Raw genomic sequence first — 15,502 nt, forward strand, 5'->3', positions numbered from 1 at the left:
CTTGTAGCTGTCACACGCTACGATGTATCAAACGATGCCAGATGTGCGTCTCTTACGATGTGACCCCGACGACATATCGTAAGATACATCGTAGCGTGTAAAGCCCGCTTAACAGTGCAGCTCCAAGAACTGTGTAGTGGCTGTTCCCAAATGTCATAGTTCAGATCCAATTAACTTCAATAGGAGCTTATCTGCAGCACCCAAAAACTAAATGATGTATGTGCTGTCCCAGCTATATACAGAATCAGAGTTGCCCACCGGGGCACCGGGTAATCCCCCGGCAGCCCCACGCCCTCAATAGACCCCTGTGCCTTCTATAGTGCAGGGCCGCTGTACAGGGCTGCAGGCCGCCTGTTTCTCAGGGCCGGCGTTTATTGGTGGGCAGACCGGGCAGCTCATCAAGGGGCCCCCAGCCTTTCAATCATAAACGTCAGTGATTGTACAAGTTCTGTATGATCACTGAAGTTTCTGCAGTTGCAGAATGACCTGCACTGTGAGAGTCCCCAGGCCTGCACAGATTAGGTGCGCATGACCTGGAGACCGCACCGCTATTCCGCAGTTGCAGAATGACCTTTAGTGACATCACAGTCATGTGAGTCACCAAAGATCCTAATGCAGCACTGTGGGAGTCCCGAGGCCTGCAGAGATGAGGTGCGCGCAGGACCTGGAGACCGTGCCGCTATTCAAATGTATGCGTGTCTTTCAGGCGCACATACATTTGAACAGTGCAGCGACAGGACTGAGGCAGAGGAGCGTTGCTCAGCCCCGCACCGACATAACATCTTTACCGGGGCCGGGGCTGCAGAGAAGAGGAGGAGAATGCGCAGGCTTAGGTAAGCGCTCAAGAGGAGCCGAAGATGCATTGTATAATAATTTTACATGAGGAGCTGTGGTGGGGGAGGAGCGGTATTACTTTAAGAGCGGTGGGGGACTTTTATGGGGCAAATTATGGGGTAATGAGGAAACTTATGGGTCAGTGGGAGACATTGTAAGGCAATGGGAGACATAATGGGTCAGTGGGGGACATTTTAGGACAGTGGGATACATTATGGGCCAGTCGGAGGCGGCATTATGAAGCAAATTGGGACATTATAAGGCAGTGGGAGACAATATGGGTAGAGATGAGCGAACCGGTCCCGGTTCGGCTCGAGGCGGTTCGCCGAACGGGGGGTCTGGCTCGAGTTCGGCTCGTCGAACGTTCGACGAACCGAACTCGAGCCCATAGGAAACAATGGCAGGCAATCACAAACACAGTAAAACACCTAGAAAACACCCTCAAAGGTGTCCAAAAGGTGACAAACAACTCACAACACAACACAAACACATGGGAAAGTGACAAGGACATGTACTCATGCGAAAACAAAACAGCTGGACAAGGAAAAAGAGGAGGACACACAGATATAGGCATGGCACGCCCTTCTAAAGTCATGTAAAACACCGCAAGGTGACTCCAAGCGGAGTCTCCCTTTTTTCCAAAAATTGGGCCCCACACACCCACCCCTTCAGTGGCAGCAGTTGTGCCCCAGTTGTACACTTCACAGCTAGATTTGCATCAAGCACATTCAAAAATACGCCATTCTTATCCGTCCCCAGGATGACACCGGGGTAGGTAGCAAAGTCTTTCCTGATCCCAGCTCTGTTCATCTTGGCTTCTTTTAAAAACACAGCAAGCAAGGGTTACTCCAAGCGGAGTCTCCCTTTTTTCCAAAAATTGGGCCCCACACACACCCACCCCTTCAGTGGCAGCAGTTGTGCCCCAGTTGTACACTTCACAGCTAGATTTGCATCAAGCACATTCAAAAATACGCTATTCTTAACCGTCCCCAGGATGACACCGGGGTAGGTAGCAAAGTCTTTCCTGATCCCAGCTCTGTTCATCTTGGCTTCTTTTAAAAACACAGCAAGCAAGGGTTACTCCAAGCGGAGTCTCCCTTTTTTCCAAAAATTGGGCCACACAGACACCCACCCCATCAGTGGCAGCACTTGGGCCCTAGTTGCAAACAGGATGTTTTGATTTGCATCAAGCACATTCAAAAATACGCTATTCTTAGCCGTCCACAGGATGACACCGGGGTAGGTAGCAAAGTCTTTCCTGATCCCAGCTCTGTTCATCTTGGCTTCTTTTAAAAACACAGCAAGCAAGGGTTACTCCAAGCGGAGTCTCCCTTTTTTCCAAAAATTGGGCCACACAGACACCCACCCCATCAGTGGCAGCACTTGGGCCCTAGTTGCAAACAGGATGTTTTGATTTGCATCAAGCACATTCAAAAATACGCTATTCTTAGCCGTCCCCAGGATGACACTGGGGTAGGTAGCAAAGTCTTTGCTGACCCATGACTTGTTCATCTTGGCTTCTTTTAAAAACAATGTAAGCAAGGGTTACTCCAAGCGGAGTCTCCCCTTTTTTCCAAAAATTGGGCCCCACACACACCCACCCATTCAGTGGCAGCAGTTGTGCCCCAGTTGTACACTTCACAGCTAGATTTGCATCAAGCACATTCAAAAATACGCCATTCTTATCCGTCCCCAGGATGACACCGGGGTAGGTAGCAAAGTCTTTCCTGATCCCAGCTCTGTTCATCTTGGCTTCTTTTAAAAACACAGCAAGCAAGGGTTACTCCAAGCGGAGTCTCCCTTTTTTCCAAAAATTGGGCCACACAGACACCCACCACATCAGTGGCAGCACTTGGGCCCTAGTTGCAAACAGGATGTTTTGATTTGCATCAAGCACATTCAAAAATACGCTATTCTTAGCCGTCCCCAGGATGACACCGGGGTAGGTAGCAAAGTCTTTGCTGACCCATGACTTGTTCATCTTGGCTTCTTTTAAAAACAATGTAAGCAAGGGTTACTCCAAGCGGAGTCTCCCTTTTTTCCAAAAATTGGGCCACACAGACACCCACCCCATCAGTGGCAGCACTTGGGCCCTAGTTGCAAACAGGATGTTTTGATTTGCATCAAGCACATTCAAAAATACGCTATTCTTAGCCGTCCCCAGGATGACACCGGGGTAGGTAGCAAAGTCTTTCCTGATCCCAGCTCTGTTCATCTTGGCTTCTTTTAAAAACACAGCAAGCAAGGGTTACTCCAAGCGGAGTCTCCCTTTTTTCCAAAAATTGGGCCACACAGACACCCACCCCATCAGTGGCAGCACTTGGGCCCTAGTTGCAAACAGGATGTTTTGATTTGCATCAAGCACATTCAAAAATACGCTATTCTTAGCCGTCCCCAGGATGACACCGGGGTAGGTAGCAAAGTCTTTCCTGATCCCAGCTCTGTTCATCTTGGCTTCTTTTAAAAACACAGCAAGCAAGGGTTACTCCAAGCGGAGTCTCCCTTTTTTCCAAAAATTGGGCCACACAGACACCCACCCCATCAGTGGCAGCACTTGGGCCCTAGTTGCAAACAGGATGTTTTGATTTGCATCAAGCACATTCAAAAATACGCTATTCTTAGCCGTCCCCAGGATGACACCGGGGTAGGTAGCAAAGTCTTTCCTGATCCCAGCTCTGTTCATCTTGGCTTCTTTTAAAAACAATGTAAGCAAGGGTTACTCCAAGCGGAGTCTCCCCTTTTTTCCAAAAATTGGGCCCCACACACACCCACCCATTCAGTGGCAGCAGTTGTGCCCCAGTTGTACACTTCACAGCTAGATTTGCATCAAGCACATTCAAAAATACGCCATTCTTATCCGTCCCCAGGATGACACCGGGGTAGGTAGCAAAGTCTTTCCTGATCCCAGCTCTGTTCATCTTGGCTTCTTTTAAAAACACAGCAAGCAAGGGTTACTCCAAGCGGAGTCTCCCTTTTTTCCAAAAATTGGGCCACACAGACACCCACCACATCAGTGGCAGCACTTGGGCCCTAGTTGCAAACAGGATGTTTTGATTTGCATCAAGCACATTCAAAAATACGCTATTCTTAGCCGTCCCCAGGATGACACCGGGGTAGGTAGCAAAGTCTTTGCTGACCCATGACTTGTTCATCTTGGCTTCTTTTAAAAACAATGTAAGCAAGGGTTACTCCAAGCGGAGTCTCCCTTTTTTCCAAAAATTGGGCCACACAGACACCCACCCCATCAGTGGCAGCACTTGGGCCCTAGTTGCAAACAGGATGTTTTGATTTGCATCAAGCACATTCAAAAATACGCTATTCTTAGCCGTCCCCAGGATGACACCGGGGTAGGTAGCAAAGTCTTTCCTGATCCCAGCTCTGTTCATCTTGGCTTCTTTTAAAAACACAGCAAGCAAGGGTTACTCCAAGCGGAGTCTCCCTTTTTTCCAAAAATTGGGCCACACAGACACCCACCCCATCAGTGGCAGCACTTGGGCCCTAGTTGCAAACAGGATGTTTTGATTTGCATCAAGCACATTCCAAATCCACAAGCATTTACTCTCCCCAGGATGACACAGGGGTAGTAAATTCCTTCTGGATCCATGACTTGTTCATTTTGATGAACGTCAGTCTGTCCACATTGTCACTGGACAGACGCGTGCGCTTATCTGTCAGCACACACCCAGCAGCACTGAATACACGTTCAGAGACAACGCTGGCAGCTGGACACGACAAAATCTCCAAGGCGTAAGTTGCGAGCTCTGGCCATTTTTGTAGGTTTGAAGCCCAAAAGGAGCAAGGCTCCAGTTGCACAGTCATGGCATCGATGTTCATTTGGAGATACTCCTGTATCATCCTCTCCAGCCGTTGACTATGTGTCAGACTTGTTGTCTCTGGTGGCCTTGCAAAAGAGGGTCTAAAAAAATTATGAAAAGATTCCATAAAATTGCTGTTACCGGCACCAGAAAAGGTCCTACTGGTACGGGTAGACTGTTGAAGATGACGAGACCGTCCCATGTTTGTCAAGTTACAACTGGGAGATTCACTCCCTGCACCTGCACGGTTGTTTGGTGGAAAAGCCGAGCTAAGATCTAGTAACAGCTTCTGCTGATACTCCTGCATACGTGCGTCCCTTTCTATGGCTGGAATTATGTCACAAAATTTGGACTTGTACCGGGGATCTAATAGTGTGGCAATCCAGTAGTCATCATCACTTCTAATTTTGACAATACGACTGTCATGTTGGAGGTAGTGCAACAAAAAGGCACTCATGTGTCTTGCGCAGCCATGCGGACCAAGTCCATGCTGTGTTTGTGGCATAGAGGTGCTACCCGTTCTTTCTTCCTCTGACATCTGACCCCAACCTCTTTCAACTGAAATTTGACCAAGGTCTCCCTCATCCGCTGAGTCTTCCATGTCCATGGACAGTTCGTCCTCCATTTCTTCATGTTCTCCTGCACCTTGCTCAACATTTCGCCTGCTACTATGCGCCCTTGTCGATCCCTGTCCCCCATGGTCCCATGCCTGCTGCGTTGGTGATGATGAACGTCTGGACCTTCGTGATGTTGTTGTCCCTTGCGCATATGAATCCTCCTGTAGTTCCTCCCCTTCATGTTGTCCCACCCCCTGACTCCGAATAGTGTTTAGCGTGTGCTCCAGCATGTAAATGACTGGAATCGTCATGCTGATAATGGCATTGTCAGAGCTAAACATATTCGTCGCCATGTCGAAACTGTGCAGAAGGGTGCATAGGTCCTTGATCTGAGACCACTCCATCAGGGTGATCTGCCCCACCTCTGCATCTCGTTGGCCCAGGCTATACGTCATGACGTATTGCACCAGGGCTCTGCGGTGCTGCCACAGTCGCTGTAACATGTGGAGAGTTGAATTCCAGCGTGTCGCCACATCGCATTTCAGGCGATGAACCGGCAGGCCGAAAGACTTCTGGAGCGATGCAAGTCGCTCTGCTGCGGCGCTTGAACGGCGGAAGTGAGCTGACAGTTTTCGTGCCCTGTTCAGAAGGCCATCTAGGCTGGGATAGTGTGTTAAAAATTGCTGCACGACAAGGTTCAACACGTGAGCCATACAAGGTACGTGTGTCACCTTGCCCAGGCGAAGTGCCGCACCCAGGTTTGCAGCATTGTCGCACACGGCCTTACCAGGCTGCAGTTTGAGTGGAGACAACCATTTATTAAACTCGGACCGCAAAGCTGACCACAACTCCTCAGCTGTGTGACTCTTATTACCAAGACATGTCAAGCTAAAGACCGCCTGATGCCGTTGCGCTCTGCTGCCAGCATAGTAATGAGGGGTGCGTGATTCCTTCTGCGCAGTGAGAACGCTGGTGGCCTGACCAGGCAGGCTTGGGGCGGAGGTGGAGGACCCAGATGAGGTGGAGGATGCAGAAGCAGTGGCGGAACTTGGACAGACAGAGGATTGACACACAAGTCGTGGGGACGGCAAGACTTGTGCAGCAGACCCTTCACCATCTATCACCATAGTTACCCAGTGCCCAGTCAGCGACATGTAACGTCCCTGTCCATGCTTACTGGTCCAAGTATCGGTGGTGAAATGCACCCGTTCACACACAGAGTTTCTCAAGGAAGCGGTGATGTTGTGTGCGACATGCTGGTGTAGCGCGGGCACACCTTTCTTAGAGAAGTAGTGGCGACTAGGCATCTGGTACTGGGGCACAGCGACAGACATAAGGTCTCTAAAATCCTGTGTGTCCACTAGGCGGAAAGGCAGCATTTCGGTAGCCAACAGCTTACAGAGGGATAGAGTCAACCTCTTAGCTTTGTCATGGGTCGGAGGAAGTGGCCTTTTATTTGACCACATCTGAGGGACAGAGATCTGGCTGCTGTGTGTAGACGGTGTTGAGTAGGGTGTCCCTGGAAAAATGCAGGTTTGTGAGGAAAGTGCAGGCGGAGACATGATGTTGCCTTCATCCAACGTTGGTGCTATCGATGTCTGAGAGAGCTGTACACACTCACTTGTTTCCCCTTCCAAACCAACTGACGACCTTACAAGCAAACTGCCTGTTGCGGTTACAGTGGTGGAAGTTTTGCGTGGAAAAACAGGTGTGGCAGCTGTCCCCACAGTCCTAGAAGATGAAGAGCGCGCGGATGCAGTGGAAGGGGCGGGCGGTGGATGGTTCGCTCCGCTAGGCCGCATTGCAGCACGGTGAGCTTCCCACCGGGACTTATGATATTTATTCATGTGACGATTCATGGAAGAAGTTGTCAAACTGCTGAGCTTTTGACCTCTACTAAGAGAATCATGACAAATGTTACATATCACATGAGTTGGGCGATCTTTTTCGATGTGAAAAAAGGACCAGGCTAGGCAAGGCTTAGAGGCCATGCGACCTGTTGATCCACCCCGAATAATGCTCATAGGCAGAGTGGTGGCTGAGGATGCAGTTGTAGACGTGCTACCAGTGCTCCGACTCTGTCCAGGAAGGCGCAAGGTAACTTCGTCGTCGGTTGCATCCTCCTCCACCGCCTCTGTTGACCTCCTCGAGTGCCTGACTGGGGGTTGACAGTAGGTGGGATCTAGAACGTCATCATCAATTGTTGTGTTTGCACTCCCCTCCCCCTCAGACCGAGCCTCTTCTTGCCCTGACGGAATATTTAAGTTGTCATCCCAATCGGGTATCTGCGTCTCATCTTCATCAGTATGTTCCTCATTGTCTATAACCACAGGTGTTACAGTTTGTGACAAAGGGTCAACATTATGCTCAGAAACTTGGTCCTCACGGCCTGAATCTGAGTCACAAAGGTTCTGGGCATCACTGCAGACCATTTCCTGTTCTGTACTCACTGTAGCTTGGGAGCAGACCTCTGATTCCCAGGCTATAGTGTGACTGAACAGCTCTGCAGACTCAGCCATCTCAGTTCCACCATACTGTGCAGGGCTGATGGAGACTTCAGAGCTGGGAGAAATCAAGTGTGATTGGGATGACAACTCAGAGGACTGGTGTTTTTTGGATGCGGTACTTGAAGTGGCTGAGAGGGCACTTGTTGGACCACTTGAGATCCATTCAAGCATTTTCCTTTTTTGCCCATCATCTACCTTTCTTCCTGTTGTTCGTGTCCGTAAAAAAGGGAGCACATCGGATTGTCCACGGTAAGTAGTAGACATCTTACTTTTGCTGGTAGATGGTCTATCTTCAGCAGATGATAATGGAGCTTTGCCACCTTCCCCACGGACAAAACCTTTTTTGCCTTTTCCACCACGCCTCTTCCCCTTTCCACCAGCATCTGTCATTTTGCCACTCATGTTGATTGCGACAAGATTGTGGACTGAAAATGTGGTAGTAAAAATTGAGAGGTGGTGAAGATTGCAGTGGTGGTCTAGCTTTATTAACAGCAGAATAATAAAGAATAAATATCCCTGACAATGCAACTTAGTTATAATTAGTTGGAGTGTGCAACGCAGGCAGACGTGCTGCAAATGTCTTTGCACTAGTGGGACTATAGCAAAGTCCAATAGCCACGTATAGGATGCCACTAGGTACACTGAGTGTTTGCTAGTATAATGGCTTGGTTAGAATGAGTTGTAGTGTGCAACGCAGGCAGACGCGCTCTGCAAATGTCTTTGCACTAGTGGGACTATAGCAAAGTCCAATAGCCACGTATAGGATGCCACTAGGTACACTGAGTGTTTGCTAGTATAATGGCTTGGTTAGAATGAGTTGTAGTGTGCAACGCAGGCAGACGCGCTCTGCAAATGTCTTTGCACTAGTGGGACTATAGCAAAGTCCAATAGCCACGTATAGGATGCCACTAGGTACACTGAGTGTTTGCTAGTATAATGGCTTGGTTAGAATGAGTTGTAGTGTGCAACGCAGGCAGACGCGCTCTGCAAATGTCTTTGCACTAGTGGGACTATAGCAAAGTCCAATAGCCACGTATAGGATGCCACTAGGTACACTGAGTGTTTGCTAGTATAATGGCTTGGTTAGAATGAGTTGTAGTGTGCAACGCAGGCAGACGCGCTCTGCAAATGTCTTTGCACTAGTGGGACTATAGCAAAGTCCAATAGCCACGTATAGGATGCCACTAGGTACACTGAGTGTTTGCTAGTATAATGGCTTGGTTAGAATGAGTTGTAGTGTGCAACGCAGGCAGACGCGCTCTGCAAATGTCTTTGCACTAGTGGGACTATAGCAAAGTCCAATAGCCACGTATAGGATGCCACTAGGTACACTGAGTGTTTGCTAGTATAATGGCTTGGTTAGAATGAGTTGTAGTGTGCAACGCAAGCAGACGCGCTCTGCAAATGTCTTTGCACTAGTGGGACTATAGCAAAGTCCAATAGCCACGTATAGGATGCCACTAGGTACACTGAGTGTTTGCTAGTATAATGGCTTGGTTAGAATGAGTTGTAGTGTGCAACGCAGGCAGACGCGCTCTGCAAATGTCTTTGCACTAGTGGGACTATAGCAAAGTCCAATAGCCACGTATAGGATGCCACTAGGTACACTGAGTGTTTGCTAGTATAATGGCTTGGTTAGAATGAGTTGTAGTGTGCAACGCAGGCAGACGCGCTCTGCAAATGTCTTTGCACTAGTGGGACTATAGCAAAGTCCAATAGCCACGTATAGGATGCCACTAGGTACACTGAGTGTTTGCTAGTATAATGGCTTGGTTAGAATGAGTTGTAGTGTGCAACGCAGGCAGACGCGCTCTGCAAATGTCTTTGCACTAGTGGGACTATAGCAAAGTCCAATAGCCACGTATAGGATGCCACTAGGTACACTGAGTGTTTGCTAGTATAATGGCTTGGTTAGAATGAGTTGTAGTGTGCAACGCAGGCAGACGCGCTCTGCAAATGTCTTTGCACTAGTGGGACTATAGCAAAGTCCAATAGCCACGTATAGGATGCCACTAGGTACACTGAGTGTTTGCTAGTATAATGGCTTGGTTAGAATGAGTTGTAGTGTGCAACGCAGGCAGACGCGCTCTGCAAATGTCTTTGCACTAGTGGGACTATAGCAAAGTCCAATAGCCACGTATAGGATGCCACTAGGTACACTGAGTGTTTGCTAGTATAATGGCTTGGTTAGAATGAGTTGTAGTGTGCAACGCAGGCAGACGCGCTCTGCAAATGTCTTTGCACTAGTGGGACTATAGCAAAGTCCAATAGCCACGTATAGGATGCCACTAGGTACACTGAGTGTTTGCTAGTATAATGGCTTGGTTAGAATGAGTTGTAGTGTGCAACGCAGGCAGACGCGCTCTGCAAATGTCTTTGCACTAGTGGGACTATAGCAAAGTCCAATAGCCACGTATAGGATGCCACTAGGTACACTGAGTGTTTGCTAGTATAATGGCTTGGTTAGAATGAGTTGTAGTGTGCAACGCAGGCAGACGCGCTCTGCAAATGTCTTTGCACTAGTGGGACTATAGCAAAGTCCAATAGCCACGTATAGGATGCCACTAGGTACACTGAGTGTTTGCTAGTATAATGGCTTGGTTAGAATGAGTTGTAGTGTGCAACGCAGGCAGACGCGCTCTGCAAATGTCTTTGCACTAGTGGGACTATAGCAAAGTCCAATAGCCACGTATAGGATGCCACTAGGTACACTGAGTGTTTGCTAGTATAATGGCTTGGTTAGAATGAGTTGTAGTGTGCAACGCAGGCAGACGCGCTCTGCAAATGTCTTTGCACTAGTGGGACTATAGCAAAGTCCAATAGCCACGTATAGGATGCCACTAGGTACACTGAGTGTTTGCTAGTATAATGGCTTGGTTAGAATGAGTTGTAGTGTGCAACGCAGGCAGACGCGCTCTGCAAATGTCTTTGCACTAGTGGGACTATAGCAAAGTCCAATAGCCACGTATAGGATGCCACTAGGTACACTGAGTGTTTGCTAGTATAATGGCTTGGTTAGAATGAGTTGTAGTGTGCAACGCAGGCAGACGCGCTCTGCAAATGTCTTTGCACTAGTGGGACTATAGCAAAGTCCAATAGCCACGTATAGGATGCCACTAGGTACACTGAGTGTTTGCTAGTATAATGGCTTGGTTAGAATGAGTTGTAGTGTGCAACGCAGGCAGACGCGCTCTGCAAATGTCTTTGCACTAGTGGGACTATAGCAAAGTCCAATAGCCACGTATAGGATGCCACTAGGTACACTGAGTGTTTGCTAGTATAATGGCGTGGTTAGAATGAGTTGTAGTGTGCAACGCAGGCAGACGCGCTCTGCAAATGTCTTTGCACTAGTGGGACTATAGCAAAGTCCAATAGCCACGTATAGGATGCCACTAGGTACACTGAGTGTTTGCTAGTATAATGGCTTGGTTAGAATGAGTTGTAGTGTGCAATGCAGGCAGACGCGCTCTGCAAATGTCTTTGCACTAGTGGGACTATAGCAAAGTCCAATAGCCACGTATAGGATGCCACTAGGTACACTGAGTGTTTGCTAGTATAATGGCTTAGTTATCAGTTGGAGTGTGCAGAGGACAAGAGGGTACAGTGGCAGGATTGTGGTGCTCTGGGTAGAGGAATGGAAGACTGCCTTTCTATTCCCTCCTAATGGTGAAATGCAGGTAGGAAATCCCTGACCTGGGCTACACAGACGCTGTTGCTGTTTGCAGGACCTGTCACCTATGGCTCTCTGACCCTGCCGGTTGGAGCCCTTAAAAGGACTGCTATAAAGTGCTCTCCCTAAGCTGTCTAACGCTGTGTATGCAGCGCATACAGCTGTATCGGCTATAGGACTCAGGAAGACGGAGCTGCGACAGTGATGTCTGACACCAAAGACGCAGAAGGCAGATAATGGCGTCCGTGAAGAAAATGTCCGGTTTTATAATGCAGGGACATGTGACATGCAGATCCTATCACACATGCCGTTGCTTCTCTGGCTCAAAGTCCACTTAGCTGTGTGTGTGTCTGGGATTGGCTGACATGCTGGCCCGCCCCACAAGACGCGCGCGCTTAGGGAAGGAAGACAAGAAAAAAAAAAAAAAAAATGGCGATCGCCATTATAGAAACAGCAGTGATCTGAAGGCGCTGTTCACGCACACTATACACTGAAATGTGATAATAGTTTGATTCACAGAGTGACTTACACTATTACAGCAGAAACCAAGCTATGATTTAGCTGTTTTTTGGCTGCTAGAACCGTTCTCGAACGTTTCTAGAACTACCGAGCTTTTGCAAAAAGCTCGAGTTCTAGTTCGATCTAGAACATGCCCCAAAATCACTCGAGCCGCGAACTGGAGAACCACGAACCACGAACCGCGCTCAACTCTAAATATGGGTCAGTGGGGGGGCATTATGAAGCAAATTGGGACATTAGAGGGCAGTGGGAGACATTATGGGTCAGTGGGAGTAATTATGAGTCAGTGGGGGGGCATTATGAAGCAAATTGGGACATTATAGGGCAGTGGGAGACATTATGGGTTAGTGGGAGACATTATGGGTCCATGGGTGGGCATTATGAAGCAAATTGGGACATTATAGAGCATTGGGAGACATTATGGATAAGTGGGGTGGGGAATTATGAAGCAAATTTTGACATTATAGGGCAGTGGGAGACATTATGGGTCAGGGTCATTATTGGTAAGTGGGGGGCATTATGAAGCAAATTGGGACATTACATGGCAGTGGGAGACATTATGGGTCTGTGGGGAGACATGATAAAGCAAATTGGGACATTATAGGGCAGTGGGAGACATTATTGCTCATTGGGGACATTATGGGTCAGTGGAGGAACATTATGAAGCAAATTGGGACATTATAGGGCAGTGGGAGACATTATGGGTCAGTGGGGGACATTATGAAGCAAATTGAGAAATTATGGGTTAGTAGGGGGCATTATAGATCAGTTGAGGACAATATGAAGCAAATTGGGAAATTATAGGGCAGTGGGGGACATTATAAAACAAATTGGGACATTATGGGGCAATGAGGAACAAATAGAGTAAATTGGGACATTGTGGGACATTACGGAGGCAGTGGGGGGCATTATGAAGCATATTGGGACATTATAAGGAAATGAGGGACATTATAGAGTAAATTGGGACATTGTAGGGCAATGGGGACATTATGGAGCAATGGAGGAAATTAGGAAGCAAATTGGGATATTATGGAACAATGGGGAACATTATGGGGCAATGATGCTCATTATGAGGCAATTAGGAAGGGGATTGTGAAAGGCAACATAGTATAATGAGGAGAGGGGGGGAATTTATGCAGCGATGTAGTTTGGGGGAGATATTATAGAAAGGGCAAGTTTTGAAGGGACATTTTTAAAGGGGGCACTTTGTGGGGCTATTTTGGAGAGGAGCAGTGTGTGGGGATATTTTATGCAGGAAGCAATTAAAAACCCCTTCTGATTCCACTTGTTTCCCCAGACATTATGAAATTAAGGGGCCAGGATGAGGGACATAATTATTATATGGGGCCAGAATAAGGGACATACATTATTGATTTATGGTGGCAAGTGGGGCATAATTACTGTAGGGGCAAATTAGGAGGCATTATTATTACTGATGAAATATAAGTTAATTTTGAAAATACTGTCTCAGGCCTGTGACACACATCCGTGCCGCCGGTACGTGTTTGGTACGTTTTTGCACGTACCGGCGGCACGGAGACACGTACACCAATGTTACCCTATGGTAACAGATACACACACGTAAAACCACACGGAACGTGCGTCCGTGTTGTTTGTACGTGTGTGCGTTTTTCCACATGCTCAACATGTCCGTTTTTCTCCAGCATCAAGTCAATGGGTCCGTGTCTGCACGTACATGACATGAGGCGTGCCCATGTGCTACACGTATCGTCTGTGTGCGTTTTTAATCGAAATATCACCTACACATGTTACCAATCCTGTAGTTCAACTAGTTCCAATCAGACACACCAGTATCTGATGATGATGTGTTGTCTACGTCAGTTTTAATGAAAAACGGATCATTAGAAATGGATAACACACGGATATCACACGTATGTATCTCACGTATACATGGACATTTCACACGCACACACGGTGAGCATATCACACGGATGTCACACGTACCGGAGAAACGCCCCCAAAAAAACGGAACACGGACCCGAAAGACGGAACATGAAACACGTACGTTTTATTTGCAGAAGTGTGGCAGAGGCCTCACATGGGAGAACAAAAGTCTGATGTACTGTAGAAATTGGTGAAAAAGTGTGGAATGTGCTCTGGAAGTGATCAGCTATAGGTGACTGTGTCTTATTTTCTGCAGAATCGAGTTATGGCAGGAAGAAGTGATGGCGGTCAGTGCCAGAGGATGAGGAAAAGTGAAATGAATAACTTCAGCTAGAGACATCACTGGTAAGACAATGTATTATATGTACACACTATACACTATATACAGAGCTCCTGTGTAGAATGTCACTGGAGATCACTGCATTAAATGTACACTGACACTATATACAGAGCTCCTGTGTATAATGCCACTGGTGATCACTGTAGTACCTGTACACTATATACAGAGCTCCTGTCTAAAATGGCACTGATAGATAATATTAGTGTTATTAGTATTGTGGTTTTTATTCATGATCATTATTGTAGTATTATATATCCCTGTGTGGTAGTAATATGTGTTCTGGTCATGGTGTGCTGGTATTTGTCTTGTGTGTGTCATTATTTGGTCATTATGTGGTCTGCTCATAGTGTCGCGCTATTACTCTCTTGCAGGTGGTTATATTCGGTCATTATGTGGTCTGGTCATAGTGCCGCTGTATTTCTCCCTTGTATGTGGTTGCATTCTGTCACTATGTGGTGGTAATATGCTGTCTGGTCACGGTGTGGTGGTATGTATCCCTTGTATATGGTTGTATTCGGTCACTATGTGGTGGAAATATGTTGTCTGGTCACGGTGTGGCGGTGTTTCTCCCTTGCATATGGTATTATTGGTTTTGGTATAGTGGATTGTGTTGTGTATGGAGGTCACTTTTTCCTCTCTATAAGAGGGTGATTATTTCCAATAGAGAGTAAATACTTGGACATTTAACCCATGCCTGTCCTGGGACAATTACACTGCAGCAAATATGCACTTCTAGAGGTTCTCCACTGAAAACAAGTAATTGCCTTTTCTAAGGCCACATGTACACGTTGAGTATTTGGTGAGTATTTTACATCAGTATTTGTAGCCAAAACCAGGAGTGGAACAATCAGAGGAAAAGTATAAGAGAAACTCTGGCACCACGTCTGCATTTTTCACCCACTGCTGGTTTTGGCTACAAATACTGAGATAATATACTGACCAAATACTGAATGTGTGAACGTGGCCTAAGGATAAGTGATCTTATTTATCAGTGAGGGTGTGATTGCTGGGACCTGCACCGATCTGTAAAATGTGCAACTTTTATCCCCATTACACTGGAGGTCATAGCTGACTCAAACCGTGATCCATTCATTCTCTCTGTGGTTGCTGTGTGCTGTTCTTGGCTTTTTCTGTCAGCCTCAAACAGGATGAATGGAGCTGTGGTCACACATCCCACCTGCCACTGCGTGTTATAATGGGGATACAAGTGCACTGTCAGGGATAAAAGTTCCCAATTCTTCCGATAGGTGCTGTTTCCACTGATCTGGTACCACCAATCAATAAGTGATCACCTACCGAACCTGTGGATTGGTGATAATTTGTCACCAAAGATCCCCTTTACTGCAAACTACTGT

The 15,502-nt window shown here is 47.3% G+C and overlaps 1 protein-coding gene across 1 annotated transcript in view; it reads right to left on the reverse strand.

Moving 5' to 3' along the window:
* Positions 1-15,502, reverse strand: part of CROCC2 (ciliary rootlet coiled-coil, rootletin family member 2) — a 324,826-nt gene that overhangs the window by 236,821 nt on the left and 72,503 nt on the right. The window lies entirely within an intron of this gene.

The sequence above is a fragment of the Anomaloglossus baeobatrachus genome, chromosome 3 (genome assembly GCF_048569485.1).
Source record: "Anomaloglossus baeobatrachus isolate aAnoBae1 chromosome 3, aAnoBae1.hap1, whole genome shotgun sequence".
NCBI lineage: Eukaryota > Metazoa > Chordata > Amphibia > Anura > Aromobatidae > Anomaloglossus > Anomaloglossus baeobatrachus.